Below are 17,198 nucleotides of genomic sequence, written 5' to 3'. Positions count from 1 at the left end.
TACTAGCTGAGCCATACATCAGCCAGGACCAGGATGTGTTTTACACTGGGTTAGCACTTCTAGATCCGGGTTTCATCCTATTTCTGGTTCTCATCTACAGTGTGGTCTTGAGAAAATTAGTTAACCTTAAGCAGCCACAGATTCCTGGCCTACATGCAGATAATGATGTATCCTTCCAGGGTGATTTCAACTACTATGGGAAATAGTGCACTATGCATGCACTCATTCATTTAGCAAGTACCTATTAAATTTCTCTACCTGAATTTCTGGGCTAAGCAGACCTCATACTCATACATGAGCTACCACTTTGAAAACATCTTTGTTTTGTTTTTCAGAAGGGGTCTCTCTGTGTCTTCCAGGCTGGCTTGGAACTCACTTTGTAGATCAGGCTTGCCTACACCTTATATAAACATGTCTGCCTCTGCCTCTCAGGTACTGAGATTAAGAGTGTATATCACGATGACCAACTGAACACATCCATTTTTTAAAAAATAGGATATAGAATTTCTTGTCCGTTCTCTTATGCTAGATAATCTTGCTTCAAGTTAATGGTTTCCAAAGGATAGTTTACCTTAAAAGATGGAGTATAGTTCATACACTGCAAAGATCATTCTTTTAAAGTTACTATTATACTTATTTGTATACTGTGTGTGTGTCTGTGTGTGTGTGTGTCTGTGTGTGTGTGTGTGTGTGTGTGTGTGTGTGTGTGTGTGTGTGTACCTGTGAGCACGCTCATCCCAGGACATGGTGTAGGGCAAAGGAGTTAGTTCACTACTGCCACTATATGGGTCGTGGGGGGTCAAACTCAGATCATCACACTTAGTGGCAAGTGCCTTTATTATGGTTCTGAGCTAGGTTGTCTGCATATACATTATAGTTGTTGCTTAGTGTTCTTGTGGATCTCCTAACAGTGGGAATAGGGATGTCTCTGACTCTTTTTTTTATTAACTTGAGCATTTCTTATTTACATTTCGAGTGTTATTCCCTTTTCCGGTTTCCGGGCAAACATCCCCCTAATCACTCCCCCTCCCCTTCTTTATGGATGTTCCCCTCCCCATCCTCCCCCCATTGCCGCCCTCCCCCCAACAATCTAGTTCACTGGGGGATCAGTCTTAGCAGGACTCAGGGCTTCCCCTTCCACTGGTGCTCTTACTAGGATATTCATTGCTACCTATGAGGTCAGAGTCCACGGTCAGTCCATGTATAGTCTTTAGGTAGTGGCTTAGTCCCTGGAAGCTCTGGTTGCTTGGCATTGTTGTTCATAAGGGGTCTCGAGCCCCTTCGAGCTCTTCCAGTTCTTTCTCTGATTCCTTCAACGGGGGTCCTATTCTCAGTTCAGTGGTTTGCTGCTGGCATTTGCCTCTGTATTTGCTGTATTCTGGCTGTGTCTCTCAGGAGCGATCTACATCCAGCTCCTGTTGGCCTGCACTTCTTTGCTTCATCCATCTTGTCTAATTGGATGGCTGTATATGTATGGGCCACATGTGGGGCAGGCTCTGAATGGGTGTTCCTTCTGTGTCTGTTTTAATCTTTGCCTCTCTATTCCCTGCCAAGGGTATTCTTGTTCCCCTTTTAAAGAAGGAGTGAAGCATTCACATTTTGATCATCCGTCTTGAGTTTCGTTTGTTCTAGGCATCTAGGGTAATTCAAGCATTTGGGCTAATAGCCACTTATCAATGAGTACATACCATGTATGTCTTTCTGTGATTGGGTTAGCTCACTCAGGATGATATTTTCCAGTTCCAACCATTTGTCCATGAATTTCATAAAGGCATTGTATTTGATAGCTGAGTAATATTCCATTGTATAGATGTACCACATTTTCTGTATCCATTCCTCTGTTGAAGGGCATCTGGGTTCTTTCCAGTTTCTGGCTATTATAAATAAGGCTGCGATGAACATAGTGGAGCACGTGTCTCTTTTATATGTTGAGGCATCTTTTGGGTATATGCCCAAGAGAGGTATAGCTGGATCCTCAGGCAGTTCAATGTCCAATTTTCTGAGGAACCTCCAGACTGATTTCCAGAGTGGTTGTACCAGTCTGCAATCCCACCAACAATGGAGGAGTGTGACTCTTTTGCCTGTTCTTGGGACCCTATTCCTCCTACCGGGTTGCCTTACCCAAACTTGATATGAAGATTTGTGCCCAGTCTTATTGTAACACGTTATTAAATGTTTGACTGATATCTCTGGAAGGCCTGCTCTTTTCTGAAGGGTAACGGAGGAGGGATGGATCTGGGGGAGAGAGGAGGGGAAGATTGGGAGGAGTGAAGAGAGGGAAAACTGAGGTCTGGATGTATCAAAATCAAAAAGAAGTACATAAAATTAAAAGAAGTCCCACACATATTAGTATTTTTCCACTCTCTCCTCCCCAAACAGTGAGGATTTAATTTTATGGTAGTGAAGCTCAACTGTATGATTCTGGAATGGTGGATAATATACCAATTTGCAGTTGCTCAAATCCATAGAATGCATAATGATGAGCCTGAGCTCTCAGGTTAATAATTTATTTTGGTAATAATGCTGTCAATGTGGGTTCACAAGTTGTTAATAAATATATTACCCTGACAGAGCGTGTTGCTCATAAAAGAGGCAACGGGACCAGGTGGATCTGATAGACCTCTTCTCTTTGTCTCAATCTTGCTATTTAGCTTCAGCTTTAAGTTGAGCATTCAAGGTTGAATCAGGAGGATCTGAAGTTCAAAAGCATTCTTAACTATACATAGTGAGTGTGAGGTCATCATTGATTATAAGAGACACTATCTTGAAGAAAAAAGAAAGAAAGAAAAGAAAGAAATAAAGAAGAAAGGAAGGAAGGAAAGAGAAAGCCTTAAACTGTTCTGTATTAGTTACTTTACTCATTACTATAGCAAAATACTTGACAAAAGCAAGTTGAAGAAAAGAAGGTATTTTGCTCATACTTCAAGTATGTCATGGTGGCCAGAGTGTGAAAGAGATGATCATATTCATCAACAGCCAGAAATATAGGTACACATAGAGATATATCTGTGCTCTGCTCTCCTTTTATGTAGTCCACGTAGCCAGCCCAAATAATGGTGCTGCCCACAGTTAGCCTGGATTTTTCCACCTCAGTGAACTGACTCTAGAAAATCTCTAATATACATGCCCAAACTTGGCTCCTAGAAACCAATAGATCCAGTCAAGTAGTCAAGTACACAACCAATATTAAACATTATATGAGAGAAAGAGAGAGAGAGAGAGAGAGAGAGAGAGAGAGAGAGAGAGAGAGAGAGAGAGAGAGAGAGAGAGAGATCCATACTTGGTTCAGCAGTTGAGAGCACCGTACTACTCTTCTGGAGGACCCAAATTCCATTCCTAGAACCAACACTGAGTGTCTCCCAAGTGCTTGTGATCCAGCTCCAGGAGATCTGACTCCGTTTTCTGGACTCCTCTGGTCTTTCCTTCACTTCAGGGTGACAGCATCTGTCTACATGCAAAGTAGGTAGACAGTGGAAACAGGAGGAAGGAGATCGAGAATGGAGGTGCTGTTAGCTTAAAAGAAGTGAGGGAATTGATATTGTCATACAAATAATAGTATCTGCTATTCACAGTCTCAATAACTAATGCCTGAGTGGTTTTAACAGATGAGTTAAGGCATATAAAGCTCCCTTTTTGATTGGCTTCTGGTGTCAAACAGTCTTTCTTCCTTCCTTCCTTCCTTCCTTCCTTCCTTCCTTCCTGCCTTCCTTCCTTCCTTCCTGCCTTCCTTCCTGCCTTCCTTTCTTCTTTCCTTCCTTTCATCCATTTTCCTTTTTAAGAAAACAGGATCTCATATAGTGGATAATGGCCTCAAACCCACAATGCAGTTGAAAGCACACTTGACCGTCTGATCCGCCTGCCCTGATCTCTTCTGTGTTGTCTTAGTTAGGGTTTCTATTGCTGTGAAGAAACCCTGACCACAGCAACTCTGTGGGTTTGGGAGAAAATACCAGCATCCCTCTGCCTCTGCTTCCTGATTGTAGATCGAATGTGACAACTTGCCTCATGCTCCTGTTGCTATATTGCCCGTTTTGATGGACTGTATCCCTTCAATCTGCAAATCAAAATCAACCCTTCCTCTCCGAAGAAGTTTATTTTGTCTAGTATATTGTTATAACTAGTCACCAGACAGCATGTCTTCTCAAAGACACACTGTAGCACTGTCTAAAGATTACATCAACAAAGAACTCACCAAGTTAGACCGCAGGGACACAAATAACCCTATTAAAAACGTGTTTGAGAGCTAAACAAAGAATTCACAGCTGAGTAATGTCGAATGGCTGAGAAGCACCTAAAGAAATGTACAACATTTTTAGTCATAAGGGAAATGCAAATCAAAACAACCCTGAGATTCTACCTCACACCAGTCAGAATGGCTAAGATCAAAAACTCAGGTGACAGCAGATGCTGGCAAGGATGTGGAGAAAGAGGAACACTTCTCCATTGTTGGTGGGATTGCAGACTGGTACAACCATTCTGGAAATCAGTCTGGAGGTTCCTCAGAAAATTGGACATTGCACTACCTGAGGACACAGCTATACCTTTCTTTGGCATATACCCAAAAGATGCCCCAACATATAAAATAGACACGTGTTCCACTATGATCATAGCAGCCTTATTTATAACAGCCAGAAGCTGGAAAGAACCCAGATGCCCTTCAACAGAGGAATGGATACAGAAAATGTGGTACATCTACACAATGGAGTACTACTCAGGTATCAAAAACAATGACTTTATGAAATTCATAGGCAAATGGATGGAACTGGAAAATATCATCCTGAGTGAGGTAATCCAATCAGAGAAAAACACACATGATATGCACTCATTGATAAGTGAATATTAGCCCAAATGCTCAAATTACCCTAGATGCACAGAACACATGAAACTCAAGAAGGATGACCAGAATGAAGATGCTTCACTCCTTCTTTAAAAGGGGAACAAGAATACCCTTAGGAGGGTGATAAGGAGGCAAAGTTTAGAACAGAGGCAGAAGGGACACCCATTTAGAGCCTGCCCTACATGTGGCCCATACATATACAGCCACCAAACTAGATAAGATGGATGAAGCAAAGAAGTGCAGGCCGACAGGAACCGGATGTAGATCTCTCCTGAGAGACATAGCCAGAATACAGCAAATACATAGGCGAATGCCAGCAGCAAAGCACTGAAGTGAAAACAGGACCCCTGTTGAAGGAATCAGAGAAAGGACTGGAAGAGCTTGAAGGGGCTCGAGACCCCATATGAACAACAATGCCAACCAACCAGAGCTTCCAGGGACTAAGCCACTACCCAAAGACTATACATGGACTGACCCTGGGCTCCGACCTCATAGGTAGCAATGAATATCCTAGTAAGGGCACCAATGGAAGGGGAAGCCCTGGGTCCTGCTAAGACTGAACCCCCAGTGAACCGGATTGTTGGGGGGAGGGCAGTAATGGTGGGAGGATGGGGAGGGGAACACCCATAGAGATGGGGAGAGGGAGGGGTTAGGGGGATGTTGGCCTGGAAACCAGGAAAGGGAATAACATTTGAAATGTAAATAAGAAATACCCAATTTAATAAAGATGGAAAGAAAACACACAATGTACAAAATTCTCAATAAATACAATATTTTAAGTATTTTTAAAAAAAGATTATGTCAAAGTCTGTTCCATTCTCTGGGGAAGTCAATCTTTCTTTGACTCACCACTTACCATGAATTAGAACTGGGGTTTAACAAAGGTCAGTGCTGACTTGTAGTCTCAGAGGCAACAAATGATTTTTATACACTATAGTTACAAATTATCTCTGTTTGTTTAAAAACAATAATCCCCATAGATCGAGCTTCATTGCACATAGGACATAAAAGCTTTTAGTATGTATCTTGACAGTCATATTTCAACATTTTCCACACTATCTATGTGTCAGTCTCTCCTACATTCTTGTTTCTACATTACTGGAGTAAATGTGGCCTTTATGTATGCTCACCATATATTAGTATCAAGGTCACATTCCTAGCTTTTTAAAATGTTTCTGGTCAGTGTCTTAACTATTCTTATAGAGAAAACCAACTGCAGTTTCCAGATCTTAGCAATGTTAAGATTTTAAATCACAAAGAAGAGAACCCCACTGGGATTGTATGTGGTATTTAACTTGATCTTGCCTTCAGCTGTTCATAAACAGTGTCTACAATGGTGTGTTGGTATTGGACTAGAGAATAGAATCAAAATAAACCAAACAATGTAGAATGAAAAAGCCCTATGCAAACAAATTATTGAGCATACAGTTTTAGAAATGAAATGGCATGTGATAGTGGTGGCCACCCAGAGAGCATCCTTGTTGCTTCTAAATTCTGTATCTCTGCAGGCACTTGCTTTCTTTCCAAGCCCAGAATCTATTTTCAAGATTGTGTCCATTGGGTGGAATTTCTGTTGTAGAGGAAAACAAGCCTCATCAAGTATCATTAAAGTATTTTCTATTCATTTGTTTGTTTACAGAGACAGGCTTCTCTATTGATGAGGTCCAGATTCAGGGAAAGACATGACTCAAAAAACATAGTAATAAAGTGGAGAGAATTTGAAGAAGATCCCTGACATCAATCTCTGTTTTCCACACACATATGAATAAACACTCAGAAACAACATACCACATATATCACATGTGTACCAAAAAGATAAAATAAATACTAAAGGGGGGAGGGATATATACACGGATATAAAGCCTTAACATACGCACAGTATACACAATAGTACAAAAAGAAGCATGCCTTATATGTCCAGAGAAAAAGGAATAGCAAATCATATGTGTCGGAGGATCTTCAAATTGTATTTGCTGTAAAGCAAGGATTCATTGTGGGCTCCTTGACGTTCCCACATCACTAGCCCACTAATGTGGTGATCTTGTTTCAAAAAACCTGCGAGATTGGCCAGCCTCCCATTCTCCTTCCAGAGAACACTCAGTCAGCTCTAATGATGACTGTTGTTTCTCTTAGGATCTCAGAAACCAACACTTTGGCAATATTGGACAGGTGTCCACTGCTCACCAGTATTCCAAAGCATCTGCTGGTGCTCATGCCATTCTTTCTTAGTCCTCAACAATATGTTCAAGAACTCAGGTTAAGTTTCCTCGGTGTCCTAAAATGTCTTTTGTCTGAACAACAAAAAAATCATTTCAAACTTGCAAATACTTCTCATCAAAATCTCATCTGTCTCTTAAGGCAAAATGTTCATTTTTCTCTACTGGAAACTTCCTTCCCTTGTCTAAAGAAACAGATGTTCCTTAAACCTTTGGAATTGACATAACTCTCTTAGTTATTGGTTTAATTTCATTTTCTTGAGCAGGAGAGAGGTTCGAATGTAGCCCAGGCAGACTCAACCTCAGTGTATAGCTGAGGCTGGCCATGCATTCCTGATCCTAATACCTCCCTTCCCCACAGACTGAGGTAATAAGCCATATCCAAACAGAAGCACAGCACTCAGGACATGGTGGTGATAGTGTTTGCTTTTGAAACAACATTTCATTTTGTCCCCTAACTTCTCTAGAATTTGCTACGCAGACCAAGATGGCATGACATTTGCCATAATCCTCCTGCTTCTGCCTCTGAATTACTGAAATATAAGCAAGTATGTCCCACCATACTTGTCTCAAAAACCTAGTTTTGAAAATGGTGCTTAAATGGAAATGTAAGCTGAATAAACCCTTTCCTCCCCCCCCCCCAAAAAAAGAAAAGAAAATGGTGCTTGACCATATTTTTCTAAAAATGGGATCATCAATTATATATTAATAATTGACATAATTTTAGCTACTTTCAATATTTTAACACTCAACCAAGAAGTCAGTGCTCTATGCAGGTGTTTCATCTTGTTTGTATGATTAGTTGGTTGGGTTTGTTTGTGTTTTGCTACACAATGACCGTGAACTTCTGCTTAACTCTTACCTGCTATGCCAGGTATATGTGATGCTTGGGAATAATGCTAGGGCTTCATGCATTGCTAGATATGCACACTTCCAAATGAGTTACATCCCCATTCCTATTTTGGGGGTCTTTTAACCAAGGACTCACTCAGTAGCCCAACATGGCCTGGGATTCATTATGTACCCAGGCTGTTCTTAAATTAATTCATAGCTATGCCTCTGCCTCCTGGTTGCTGGGATTACAGTGGTTTGACCCCCTCCACCTTATACAATTAAACTTTGATGAGCCAAATATTTAGAGGCATGGTTCTAGATAATTTGTTTTTGTCCTAAATACCTCAGAATATGAACTGAAAGCTGTTCATATTCTCAGGGAATACTGCTTAGGGAAGTTTTAATGTCTGTGTAGAAAAAAATCAGCCACGGATTTAGAGAGTTACCATTTTTCTACATCTCACCCCATGACTCTTCTCCTGAGTCTCCTGTCTCTGCTATCTGTGAAAAATTGTGTGTGAAGACAGCACTGAATAGAATAGAATGGAGCTTCCTGGAAAACAAGACCATGGTGATTTATAACACGAGGCTTCGGGGGCACTGACACTCATGGAGGATCACATGCAAATGGTAGAGGTCTGGGCTTAGAGGTTAAAAAATACTCTATGGAGTGAGAAAAAAGGTGTGGAGAAAAATCAACTAAGGACAAAGACATTTCTCTAAGCACCTCGTGTATGCAAGAGTCTTGGGTATCCTTGAGATAAAATTTAGCATTTCAAAAAAGGAAATTAACTCCTGACACTTAACTAGGACTGGGAGAGCCAAAGTTAAAACATCTTTCTCTGTCTTCTAGTTATCAAGAAAAGTAAGTCAAAAGTCATAGCCTTTAAGTCCAGGGTGGAGAAGAAAGGGAAACAGCAGGGAACATATAATTCAACTTATCAAACTTTTATTGAAGATCTACTTTTTTTTTTCATTGAAGATCTACTTTTTTAATGACCAGGCTAGTAGCTAATAAATCGGGTAGTGAGAGGGAGCGGAAATATTTTCCTCATGGAACTTGCAATCTGGCTTGTGCCATTGCTTGTTCTGAGTCTCAACTGTCTGGAAAGAGTGACTAGTACTTCAGTCTGGGCCAGGCTGAAAGGACTAAGGTTAGTAGTGCTCTTTGTGCCCATACCACAGCTTATTCTCTCACAAAAGAGTAGAGGTGCCATTTCAAACAGTTTTGTTCCCAGGAGGCTTTGGGCTGTGATAACTAGAAGAGTAGCAGAATAAAGGTCATGGATGGCTGCCACCTAAAATCTCACTGCACTGGACAAAGCCCCTTGCAAGGAATGATCTGGCCAAAGACGGAGGAGATGGCTCAGTGAATAAAACAGTTGCTGTGCAAGAAACAGGACCTTAATTTGGATCTCCAGCACCTACACCTAAAAGGTGAGTATGGCCTTGAATGTGTGTAACTCCAGTAGAGAGCTAGAGTGATGTGCACAAAGAAGCAGATCTGGAGGTCACTGACCAAGCAGAGTATCAAAAAGGACTTATAGAGTCCCTGTCTCAAAAATTAGGTAGAGAACAATCAAGGAAGCCATACTAGAGCTGATCTCATCTCCCCAGGTATACAAACAGGTATACATATGAACATATACTCATACATACATCACTCACATACACCCAAAAATCTGGCCCAAGATGTGAAGATTGCCAAAAATAAAGCATCTCCCCATTAAGGGTTTTGCTCAAGTTCAAGATCTGACCAGGTTTGAATACTGTTTCTTTTACGGGTTGGCATGTAATATAGCTGGGGATCACCACTATATATGAGAAAAATAAGTGGTTTGAAGGCATGATATCTGGGTTGTGGGACATGGTCTATAGAGAGAAACCGTAGGGCGTGGAAAGATGGTTCAAAGGTCAAGAGTCCTTCCTACTCTTGCAGAAGACCTGAGTTCAGTTCTTAGTACCCTTATCTTGTGACTCACAACTACTTGTAACTTCAGCTTCCGGGGGATTTCACACACACACACACACACACACACACACACACACACACAAATAAATAGAAAAATAAAAATACAAGTAGATCAAGAGAAATCCCACTGCCTCTTTGGTCATAACAGTGGAAAATTACCCCAGCCATCTATACTGCAATAAAACAGCTCTGGGAGTGCTGTGTTTGGGCAAATTTCATCAGAAGGTGTGCTTAGGGAATACCAGTGCCTCTAAAATTAGTCTAAGACAAACATCACAGGATCAGAAGAGTAAATCTGGTGAAATAAACACTACAGCACAAACTCAGCCTAAGCTAAACAGAAATTGTATTTGCATGCTTGTGTCCCTTCCTTCCCCAAGAAATGCAGCTGACTGAGAGTGCAGTATTTCTCCATATTCTCTCTGCCATGAGTAGGTTTTGGAAAGACTAAACCAAAGTGTTAGAGTTCCCAGTTACAACTGCTTATGACCAAAAACAAAACAAAGAAACAACAACAACAGAAAAAAACAACCACCAATAATGAAAGGCTGCAATCTAAGATAAGTTCAATTGATTTTCTTCAAAGCACTCATCACTGAAACAAGTAAAGATGTATCCCTTGTGATAGACAGCATACCTCTTTTACATATGCAGGTAGAAGGGGCAAGGAGCAGGTAGGTTGGATGGTTGGCTGTTGTTCTGAGATAGAACCTCTGGCTTCTATCCCAGAAAGGCATTGAACTCTCTATTTTAGCCTAGGATGACCAGACCTTCTGATAATTCTTCCCTCACTACTTGAGAGCCTCGGGCCAGAGAACCAATATACCCTGGTTTACACATACCATTATAAAGTTAACTTTATAGAGGCTGGACAGATAAATCAGCCACTAAGAGCACTTGCTGTTCTTTCAGAGGATCAGAGTTCAGTTCCCAGTACTCAAAGAGGACAGCTCACAACCGCCTGTAACTCCTGTTTAAGGGGAGTTGATGCCATCGTCTGGCCACTGCATACACATAGGAAGATGCTTACCTGTAAATAAAACAAATAACTAAAATCTATAAAATTCAATCTCAGGTTGAGTGTACTTATACACACACTTGAAACCCTAAAACTTGAGAGTCTGTAAATTCAAGGCCAGATGAGTCTACACAGTCAGTCCCAGACTATTCAGAGCTTTATAGTAAAGACCTGTCTGAAAACCACCACAATAAAAGCAGGCAGGCAAGATGGATCAGCAGGTAAACGTGCTTGCTGTCAAGACCAAGAATCTGAGTTTGATCCTACAGGGTTACATGGTGTAAGGAGAGGACAGACTAAAGTAAGCTGTCCTCTAACTTACAGAGGCGGGGGGAGGGAGAGAGGGAGAGAGAGAGAGAAAAATTTAATTTAAAATGTTTGAATAAATTTCTGCCCAGGTGTGGTGATGCATGCTTTTAATCCCAGAACTCAGGAGGAAGAGACCGGTGAAAGTCTGAGACCAGCCTCTCTATACAGTGAGTTCCAGGGCAACTAGGGCCACAAAGTGAGACTGGCAATGCATACATACATACATACATACATACATACATACATACATACATACATACACAAACGTTCTAGGAATTGACCTCAAGCAGCCATTGAATAGCTTGGCCTCCTGGCATGGCTTATTTGCTCACTGAGGATTCTTCTTGCCCTTTTTCTTTCTTCATTTCCCCTAGGATGCTATGCTTTTATTGTTAGGCCACCCAGGGATGCCCTTAATCCTCTTGTGTCATATGCTTGTATTCATGAGAGCAATACCCCCTGGCTAGGGAAGGGCCAAGGAAAGGTCAAGGTAGAGGAAGCACAGATGTCAAAGATCTGAGAGCCTGTGTGGAGCCTTTAGCTGGGATACAGCTGCTGCCTTGGCTGGCCCCCACTTCCTCCTCTTTGACAAAGCTTTAATGACACAGTGTTCCTGTGAAAGGCACAAAGAACACAGTCAGTTACCTAGAGAGAAGCCAGCTGATATTCCTGTCTGCCTTCAGGTATATGGAAAAGGATGTGGTCACGTCTGTAAGCCTTCTACAGCCTTTGGTTATTTCGTTTCCTAACCCCATCTCTTGAAGGACTAGAGAACTGTGAGGGGTTCAAAAACAATGCTATTTTTATGGACTATAAAGGCTATTTCAGTGATTGCAATTCAGGTGGACTTTACTAATCTTCTCCCAAATACAATCTTGGGGGGGGGGGATAATCTATGGAGTCAAAAAAATTTTCCGATTAATAGACTTACTCTGCACATGTGACAGACATATCAGATCAATAGTTAGATGATAGCTTACAAATGTCATAAAAGAAGCCCAAGGCCAAAGGCCATATACTACTAATGAAAGATATATCTGAATGAAGTCTTTAGAGAAAATTAATTCTGTGACTTAGGAGAAATTTCCTACAGCTAAGTCTGTGAGATCAAAGAATTTGCATGCGGTTACAGTCAAAAGCAATTAGGGCCTGGTATGACAAGAAAGGTGCTCATGGCTACAATCCGAGCCACTCAGGAACCTGAGGGCAGAGGATCATTGATGAATTTGAAGCCAGGCTGAGCTACACAGTGAGACTCTGACTCTGAAGGATAAAGAGAAAGGAGGAAAAGAAAAAAGGGGAGGTAGGAATTTGGGGAGGGGAAGGAAGGAAAACAGAAGAGGAGGAAGGGAAGAGGAGGAGGAAAAGAGGAAGAGAAAGAAGGGAAGTGGAGCAGGAGGAAGAAGAGGAGGTAGGGAAGGTTGGCAGAGGAGGAAGAAGAAAAGGAAAGAGGCGTAAAACGCACATGGCTTAGCTTAAGAGGTTTCAGTGAAATAATCATAATGTAGTTTTTTCAAAAAAAAAAGTATTACACATTTTCAAAGTCTTGATAAGAAGATAATTAGTCCTTGGATACTGTCCACTAAAGGATTTCAAACAAACAGGTAAACTTAGCTACTTAAAATTAACACAGGAAGTTGATGATTTCACATTCACAGGCTAAACAGGCCTAGGAAGTGACACTATATCCTTCACTGAAGGTGATCCTGAGAAAACATTTGTCAAACACCTAGAACAATCCTGGCCTTTGTTTTCCTTTTAAGCTGTCCTCATAAAGATAGGAAATCCGGAAGTCTGTTCTCTGGTGGCCAACCTTAGGATTCATGAAAATGTCCTAAGCGCGATCCACATTATTTAAAAGCACAGACGAGCCAATTGTTGCTCATGCTTTTGTGCAGCCTACAAGCAGAAAATGGATTTGACCTTTGAAATAATGAAAAAAAAAATCAAAGCAAAAATACTAGTTTCTGGGATATGGAAAACTGATTGAAATTCAAATCTCAGCGCCAGCAAATAAACTTTATTTGGACCATGACCTGTGTTTCCATATTGTTTGTAGATGCTTTCAGATTGCCAAGGTACAGTCAAATACAAAAATTACACACAGACACACACAGACACACACACACACACACACCTTCTGAAATAAAAAAAAATATTACATAACTTTATGGACATACTTGGCCAATTTCTACTGTAATATGCAAAAACTAAATTAACATAAGGATAAAAGAAAGAAAACATGGCGAAAAAGAGAAAAGTCAAAGTTCTGTCTAGAACTAATTCTAGCTAGATGTGCTGATGTGTGCCTATAATTCCAACATATAGATGGCTGAGGACAACTTGGTTACAAGGCGGAATTTTCAAACAACAGAAGCCATGGCCCACGCCCCAGAAAAACAGAAAGTCAGCCTCCTTACATGGCCTCTTGAGCCTCTCTGACACACCTCCACCTCTTTCAGGCCATCCTGGCCCCATCTGATTAGAACACTACCCTGTCATGAAAATAGTGTCATTCTCCTCGATGTTCATTATGTAAGATCTCAAAAGTACCTTGAAACTCTCTAAAGGGTTGGAATTGGCTCTTATTTTAGCTGATTAGAGTTCACTAGGTTATGCAAGAAATCTAAAATAGCTTAAATAGTCATACAAACATCAAACCAGTATATGTAGTGGAGGAATCATCACTTTCAAAGTGAAATGATCTTTTGGATGGAACACACACACACACACACACACACACACGCACACACACACACACACACACGCACACGCACGCACACACACACACACACACACACAGAGAGAGAGAGAGAGAGAGAGAGGGGGGGAGAGAGAGAGAGAGAGAGACCCTTTTCATTGCTAATGAATTGTATGGAGTTACAGGAAGGGAGCATATCTCCAATCACTTGACAGCATAGACCTTTGATGAGTGGAGAGGCTCAGGATATGAACTCAGGTCATCTGTTTTATACTAATGCTTCAGTTTTAAGGGTGTTGTGAACTCCCCTGTAGCTCCACAGTGGAAGCAGAGCCATGACTCTGGGGATTATCTATATGATTCAGTGGGAGGTTTTTTTTGAGATGACCTTCACACTGTATTGAGGTATAGCTCTGTATTTTCACTTGTTAATTCTGTACTGGCAGAGAGTTAAGATGGCAGCATTTTGGTATTCTGCCCCAGCTAAAGGCCAACAGATTTAAACTACATAAATTTTCATGTCGTATTTCAACTGTGAGTGAGATCTGCTAAAGCCCTACAATAGTTTTTTTTCCAACTTATTTTCTGTTTAGAATACTTCAGACTGGCCAGAGGTTAATGTAACCAGATATAGATAGCCCTTGCTATTACTAATGAGGTTTATGAACCATCAGTATCAACATCCTTTCAGGACTTATTAAATATGCAGAATCCTGGGCTTCAGAGATGACTCAACAAGATAAGGTTCTTATCACCGAGTCTGCGAACCAAAGTTCTATCTCTAAGGCTCACATAGTGGAAGGTTTAAACTGACACCAAGTTTGTCAAATCCATGTTATGTAATACATACATACATACATGCATGCATACATACATACATACATGCATACAATTTAAAAATAAAAATTTAATAAACAAATAAACATCATTTTATATTCTCCAATCTATATCTGCTGAACAAGAATCTAAAGTATTTTAAAGATTTATTTAATTTTATTCAAGAGCATGTATACATCTCTGTATATATATGCCTCCACACAAAAGTGTATGAATATACTGAATTCTGTGAAGATGGAGTAACAGGCAGTTGTGAGTCTCCTGGCATGTAGGAGCTAACTGTAGTTGGGTGCTATGGAAGAGAAATAAATACACTTAACTTCTAAGCCATCTCTCTATCCCCAGAATCTAAATTTTAACAGGACTCTTGGGTTACCTGAATATTGCTTGCTTTTTGAGAGGCATTAGTTTAAGAAAATCTACTAGACTTGGGCTCCTAGAAATCTAAGTACACAATGGACAGTGGTAATTCTTTGGTGTCCAGGAGCAACATGTTCACAATCTTGTCTGTAAAGCAGGGCTAATTTTGCTGTCTTAGTCAATGTGGGCTGCTGTAACAAAAACTGCCTGAGAGCAGGCAATGTAAACAATTTATCACAGTTTTGGAGTCTTCCAGTGTGTAGAGTGAGGTCTTATTGTACTAACTCATAAGGGAAGAGTGGAAAGGTGGTGGTGTTCTCTTTCTACAAGTACCAATCACTTTCCAGAGTACGATTACTCTCTAATATCTCCGTGAAGCTCTCATCTGCAGTATCATCAAATTGGAGGCAAGTATTTCAACACATGAATTTCAGGAAGGCATAAATTTACAGAGATGTGTGTGCTCAAGTCCACTGCCATCACCTCCTTGCCTTTGGACAGTGCTCTCATTGACAATAAGATAACCAACTCAGGCATGATGTTTCACACCTGCCACCTTACACGTAGGAAGCAAAGGCAGAGCAATATGGAATTCAAGGCCAGCATTAGTCACTTAGAACGTTCAAACCCAGCTGGAGACACTTGAGGACACATCTCAAAATAAGCAAATTAAGTTAAAAGCAATTATGAACATGAAATTGCTTGAAAAAAGTGTTTACTATGCCATGGTTTGGAGATAATGGTTAGTGTCAGCAGTAATTCTGTGTCTAGTCTTGCTCTGCCAATTTCTACCAAATTTTCCTCAATGACACTAAAACTCTTAGATGAGAGTAGTACCATCAGCTTTAACTTAGATGAAGAAACTAAGCTAAAGAGATTTCACACTCTCACAAATGGCTCAGTTGATAGGGGGCTCGCCGACCGCACCCGAAGCCCTGGTTTCAGTTACTAGCACTGCACACACAAGGCAGGGTAGTATACACTATAGCTTCAGCACATGGGAGACATAGTTGTCATGAGAATCAAAAGTTCAAGGTCATCCTTAGCTGAGGAGGTGAGTTTGAGCCAGCTTAGAATACATGAGGTACCATCTGAAATCCAACATTTTAAACCAAAGGTGACCGATTTTCTAAGAGAGAAAAGTAGACTGTTTGTCCTATATTTCCTTAAGCTAGCACCTAAAACATAGCACTGTCATGAAAATATCACAGTGAGCCCCATGAGGTAGTATGCTAGCTGGAGAAAGCAAAAGAAGTCAAATATGATATGGAGGCATGCATGTCAACAGATGAAACTATTATCACAGATTATAGTCTCAAAAACACCCCAAACGCACAGCAAAAGTGCGGCAAGTTAAGAAAACGCAAAAAGGGAAGGAAAACAAACAAAAACCAGTTTCTTATTGATTAGTGACTCAATATCTCAGTGCACCTGAAGCAGCCTGTGTTATGCAGAATGAGAGACAGCTGGTGTCTACTGAGACCTTGTTTCCCCGAGTCAAATGTCAACCATTCCCTAAAACAATAGGCAACATGACTGATAGCCTTTTATCTTTTCAGATTCATTCTATTTCTCTTTAAATTTTAAGTGTGTTATGAAAATATATTAATTTATATATAATAAGTTTCACTGTAGTATTTTCATATAAGTCCATATTATGATTATATTCATCCCTTTACCACTCCCCTTAATTACTTTCCTATTCCTGCCTAAACCAGGGTCCACTTTCATATCTATGTGTGTGTGGGGGGAGGGGGAGTCCAATGAGTTCCATTTGTTAGGAGCATTAGCGAGAGTTTATTTACATCATTGTATTTCTTCTAGACGTGAAGAGCTCAGTGGAGGAGAACTTGTCTGCCAAACGAGAGGCCCTAAATTCCATTTCCAGAACTGAGAAACAAAAATAGCTGAAATCAAAGCTAAAGGAAGTCTAAGAGCTTTAAATGTGCCATTTAGGTGTCTACTTCAAGAGGGAGGAGAGCATGTGTATACCAGGACAGCTTGAGGTAGCTGAGGCCTTTTCCTTCCATCATGTGGAGTCTCGAATCCAACTGAGGTTGCCAGGCTTAGTGGCAAACACTCTTCCCTTCTGAGGCATCTCATTGGCCTAAGAC

The 17,198-nt window shown here is 40.8% G+C and overlaps 1 long non-coding RNA gene across 3 annotated transcripts in view; it reads right to left on the bottom strand.

Moving 5' to 3' along the window:
• LOC147998193 (uncharacterized) overlaps window positions 1–17,198 on the bottom strand; it is a 61,943-nt gene that overhangs the window by 13,416 nt on the left and 31,329 nt on the right. The window lies entirely within an intron of this gene.

Source organism: Rattus norvegicus, chromosome X (genome assembly GCF_021556685.1).
Source record: "Rattus norvegicus strain SHRSP/BbbUtx chromosome X, alternate assembly SHRSP_T2T, whole genome shotgun sequence".
Classification (NCBI taxonomy): domain Eukaryota; kingdom Metazoa; phylum Chordata; class Mammalia; order Rodentia; family Muridae; genus Rattus; species Rattus norvegicus.
The sequence above is the reverse complement of the archived record's forward strand: the minus strand, read 5'-3'. Positions and strand labels throughout refer to the sequence as shown.